Raw genomic sequence first — 6,000 nt, forward strand, 5'->3', positions numbered from 1 at the left:
TTTTTATTTCAGCTTCCAAACACATTTCTGTAAGATATTATTCTTTTACATCATTATCTCAAAGCTTGCTGGGAACACAGCAAGTCCTGAGCAAGAGTTGAGAAATCCTTTGTCTGAGGGACACAGATGGACAAGGCCAGGGGCAACAAGAGAGAGAGAGAGAGAGATAAGCCACAGATTAATGGCCAGGAAGCAGACTTTTGTGTGGACTTATTCAAGGAGGATGGCCATCTCAGACATCCCCCTGATGTCTATACATATCTATCTTCTTTTAGTTTACAACCATTCCCCTTTGACCTATCATGATCTTCCCATGTAAAAAAAAAGAGTATTTTCTTCAGGTTTATAAATGCCCTTTAAGTGCTGGCAGGACACAATGAGCTCTCCACTCAGCCTTCTATTTTCTATGCTGAACAAATCCAGTTTGTTCAGCTTATCTTCATAGGACAGGTGCTCCAGCCCCTGGATCATCTTCATGACCCCCCTCTGAACTCTTTCCAAAAGCTCCACATCCTATCTGTGTTGGGGGCCCCAGAGTTGAAATCAATACTCCAGCTGGGGCCTCATAAGGACAAAATAAAGGGGGAAAATCACCTCCTTTGCTCTGCTGCCCACCCCTCTCCTGATGGAACCTTTTATACCATTCATTGGCCTTCTGGGATGCTAGTGCACACTGCTGGCTCATGCTAAATCTTTCATCAACCAAGACCCCTAAGTCCTTCTCAGCAGGACAACTTCTTCTTCCAGTTTGCATACATGTCTGGGATTACGTCAACCCAAAGGCAAAAATTTGCACTTTTCTTTGTTGAACCTCATTAGGTTCACAAGGGGCCACCTTTTGATTTTATCAAGATCCTTTCGGATGGCATCCTTTCCTTCTGCTGTATTAACTGCACTGCTTGGCTTGATGTCATCAGCAAACATGCTGAGGGTGTGCTGAATCCCATCATCCACGTCACTGATATGGGAGTTAAAGAGTATTGGACCCAAGATGTACACCTAGGGGACATCACTTGTGACAAGTCTACCCTTCAAATCCATATCTCTGCAATTTATAAATAAGAATGTGGTGGAGGACGGTGTCAAGCCTTACAGAAGTCGAGACAGATGACATCAGTTGCATTCCCTTTATCCATCTTCCATCACTCCATCATAGAAGGCCACTAGATTGGTCAGGCACAACCTTCCCTTGGTGAAGCCATGCTGACTGTCTCATATCACCTGCTTCTCCCTCATGTGTATTAACATGTCTTCCAAGAGGATCTGTTCTATGATCTTTCCAGGCACAGAGGTGGGGTTCACCAGCCTGTAGTTCCCTGGGTCTTCCTTTCTCCCATTCTTTTAAATGGGATTGAACTTTCCTTTTTTTCCAGTCACTGTGGACTTCATCTGACAGCCACAACTTTTCTAATATAATGGAGATCGGCTCAGCAACCATCTCGGTCATCTCCCTTAGTACCCTGAGATGCACATCTTTTGGTTTCAAGGACTTGTACCATCTTTAATGCGAGGGTGGTAAAATACTGGAGCAGCTTCCTGAACAAGTTGTTGATGCCTCATGGCTTTCAGTGTTCAAAAACGTTTGGGCAATGCCTTCAGTAATGTGCTTTAACTTCTATTTAGGCCTTGAGTGATCGCAACACACTTGAACCTGATGGCTGAGGGTCCCTTCCAGCTGAACTGTTCTATTCTAGTATCAAAGATGGTTAACAGTCCCACAACTTAATATTTATTTTCTTGGAAATGGTTAGCCTATGAAAGCTTAGGTTATTGATTAAATTAGAAATATTGTTTCAATTCCTTTAGTTTTTATTTATTTATTTATTATTTCATTTTCAAACCTTGAAGACTGTGAATGAGATTAATCTTAAATAGCCTTTCTAAAATGAGATTACTTCTTTCTGGAAGTGCCTGCTTACATCCGTTACTGATGATGGCATGTGAAGAACAACTTAGGCAAAATAATTGAGGTTTTCATTACTGAAGACCTGTATCATTCCTAAATACTCACAAAAAGAAAAAAAAAAAAAATATGTCAAGAGTTAATCAAACTATTGTATAACTCAAAAGACAGATTCTTTAGTACTAATTAGCGTATATAAACAAAGGCTTTCAGAGGAAAAAATCTGAATTAATTTGGGCCAGAGGAATTCAAGGCACTTATACAGACTGAAAGGAGCAGTCCTTGAGAGTAGACCTGCAGACAAGGACCTGGGGGTCCTGATGGATGAAAAACTTAACATGACCCAGCAGTGTGCGCTTGCACATGGTATCCTGAGCTCCATCAGAAGAGGGGTGGCCAGCAGGGACAGGGAGGTGATTGTCTCCTCTACTCTGCTCTTGTGAGGCCCCATCTGGTGTACTGCATTTAGATTTGGAGCCCCAGTACAAGAAAGACAGTACAAGAGCTGTTGGAAAGCGTCCAGAGGAGAACCACAAAGATGATCAGAGGACTGGAGCACCTCTGCTACAAAGACAGGCTGAGGCAGCTGGGCTTGTTCAGACTGGAGAAAAGAAGGCTGCGGGGTGACCTCATTGCAGCCTTTCAGTATGTAAAGGGAACCTATAAACAGGAGGGGAGTCAACTCTTTGAAAGGGTAGACAACAGCAGAAGAAGGGGAAATGATTATAAGTTGAGGGAGGGAAGATTTATGTTGAGTGTCAGGGAGAAATTCTTTACTGCAAGTGTTGAGTTGCTGCCCATAGAGGTTGTGGATGCCCATCCCTGGAGGTGTTCAAGGCCAGATTGGATGGGGCCTTGGGCAACCTGGGGAGGTTGTTGGCCCTGCCTGTGGCAGGGGGTTGGATATTCATGGTTCTTGAGGTCACTTCCAACCCAGACCATTCTGTCATTCTGTCATTCTGTGAAAACTTACCTGTAATTTTTAAATACAATATGGCAAAGGAGTTTCTTTTCATTGTAAAAAGGGAAATGTTTCTTAAGACATTTTTGCTCATAAAAAAAACCCACATGAACATGAACATATATAACCTTTCTTGATGAATAGAAGAAAATAATGTTAATTAACATTAAATTGCATGACAGTTTGCACTTGATAATTTGACTTAATTTCAGTGGTTACTCACAGAACATACTGCATTTGCTCAGCCATGTGACATCTTATTTCTATTACAAAGATAAAATTAGATTTTCTTTTATAAGGTTAAATTTCTGAAAAGCAGTACTGATCAAATTGGTTTGGCATCAAGCATAAGAAACTATCGTGCTGTGTTAACCAAAATAGCTAGAATTTGAATGTTTGTAATTTAACTGATTAACTAGACACTCTAGTGACTAAACTTGTTTGCAAGTTTAATACAGCCTTTAATACTTAGTAATTTTAAGTAATGGTTAGTGTAAAAGAAAATTCTTGCAAAGGACTTTCCTCTCCTCACAGGAGAAATTTAAAATTTCTCTCTTTCTCTCCTTTCCTTCTTGGTAATAAACTACACTCTGATACTTTGCATCCGATGTAACTCCAGAATGTTACAACTATTGCTTGGGGATTTCATAGGACTGGCATATTTAGAAAGAATTTCTAGCTTTCGTATTTATTTCATAAATTTTTTCTCTAATCAACAGGACATCTTTGAATGTTGTTCTTTGCATATGCTTTTGGACAAACAGCTTTTTACCCTGATTCATTGGGATCAAAATTTTGTCTGGTAAGACCTCCTAGTCCTTGTTGGTCAAGTTGCTTTTCAGTCAGTTCACTCTGCAGCCTGTAATGGTGCTTTGGATTACTCCTGCCTGGATTGAGGTATTTCCTTTTATTGAACATTATGATATTTCTGTCAGCTTATTTTGCCAGCCTGTTGAGGTCTTTCTAATTGACAGCACACTCATTTAGTGCTGCTACTCATAGTTTTACATCAATCACAAACTTGCTACGGGTGCACCCTGTCCCATCATCTGGATCAATAATGAAGATGTTAAAAAGTACTAGCCCAGCATTAGACTCTGGAATACAGCATTTATGCCTGAACTCCAGATGAGCCTTCTGTTACTATTCACAAGACCTTGAGACCAGGATTTCAAAGAAATGACAATCTACCTTCATGTCCAATGCACTTTAAATCAAATTGGCTATCCAATGCCAAAATAGCTTTTGCTATCTCATCCCCAAACATCTATTAAAACATTATATAAAAATCAGCTTTGGTACTTACTTATCAGTAGGACAACTTGAATCAATAGAACTTAGTTGTTTTAGCTATATTATACTGTGACTTCAGAATGATAAGATCCTCCACATAGTGAAATAGAATCATTGTCATGGTTTTATGATTTTTGGTTATCAGTATTCCACACCATAACATCATGTAATGCACTGGGGGGTTTGACTGCTGATGCTCGAGTTCTGAATGTTTGTCCAACGGAGAAGAACTACATTTCCCCATGAGGCTTTGCGGTCAGCAAGGAGATATAACTCTGTGCAAGGTCACCTGAAATTCCTTCTTCTTCGCCTGCTCTTCACTGTCTGCGCTTCGCCGTCTGCTTTTCTTCATTCACTCAACTGGACTGCACTTCTCACCTCAGCATTGTGGTGAGGTCTATCTACCATCCAGACATACTCTCTCTCTCTCATTCTATTTTGCTAATACTATATTTAGTAAATCATTTGTTCCACCTCATATTATTGCTGTTGTTTTCAATTACTTTGAGGTCCCCTGTTTCCCTTTTCCGGAGGTGCGGATCTGCAGATCCCTCCGCCCTGCTGGTCACGGAACCGGGTCGAACCAGCCCGTAAACCATTGACAAATTATATACAATAACCCACTCTAAAGAGATGTAAAATACACTGAACAAAATCTTACCAAAGACACCATTAAAATAATGTTTTTCTTTTACAGAATCACAGATCACAGAATTGTAGGGGCTGAAAGGGACTTCCAGAGATCATCGAGTCCAACCTCCCTGCAAAGCAGACCCTCTACAGCAGTCCACACAGGTAGGCATCCAGGTGGGTCTTGAATATCTCCAGAGAAGGAGACTCCACTACCTCCCTGGGCAGCCTGTTTCAGTGCTCCGTAGCCCTCAATGTGAAGAAGTTCCTTCTCCACTGGAGTTTGAGTAGTTAGAAAAAATACTGCAATAAAAGGGGACTCAGGAAAATTTTATTTCAATCATTCAGGTTTGAATTGTCTGCATTTCTATTCTTTCAGGAGAAGTTTTCTGTGGGTTAGATTTTAGGCTCTATACACAGAATTGTTTTCTATATACGTGTTTACATGTATATTGCTGGCTTACACATCTGAATGGTAATGTCAGAATACAATACAACCCACCAATAATATGAAACTGTGTTCAGAGACAATGTAGGTATGTATAAGGAATTTAAACTGTATCAACTATTTCAAACCATTTTGTAAATCTAAATGAAATACAGTCAGTGTTTATATATATTGGATTTTCTTGGAAAACTTATATCTACATGTTCATTATAGTGAAGGGAAATCCAGTAGTATGTACAACTTTGCATAAACTTCTGATGACGTTCAAGATTTCATAGAAAATCCTGCTGAGACACCTACCAGAGGTGTTGGGTCTTCTACATTGCTCTTTTGTCATGTTTGCTCTCCTCTTTTTTATTTATAGTGTAAGCTCAGTAGCCCTATAGACTTTATGATTGGCCTAGATTTCCACTGACTGTGAGACTTTCACACATATTATTTGTGGCATATATTAGCAGAGCAGATCTCTACATTTAGTTGTCTGCAATCTGGAGATAAATCCTAACCTATATGTGCCATTCAGTTTCCTATTAGCAGACATTTATTGCTGACTGATATAACTAGGGATACCAGTCAAATGGGATTTCATTTAAAACTCTTGGAGACATTTTGATTCATTTACATATCATTTCTGACCTTGAGCTAACAGTTCAAAAAGGGAACTGTCCTTTGTATATCACGTGTTGCGTGTTGTATAGAACTTCTATCAAGACATCTGTGACCTTATATTCTCAAACTGAATTCCTTGAAGTTTTTTATAGTAAA

The sequence above is a fragment of the Lagopus leucura genome, unplaced genomic scaffold (genome assembly GCF_019238085.1).
Source record: "Lagopus leucura isolate 7727_CA_CO unplaced genomic scaffold, USGS_WTPT01 Super-Scaffold_100001, whole genome shotgun sequence".
NCBI lineage: Eukaryota > Metazoa > Chordata > Aves > Galliformes > Phasianidae > Lagopus > Lagopus leucura.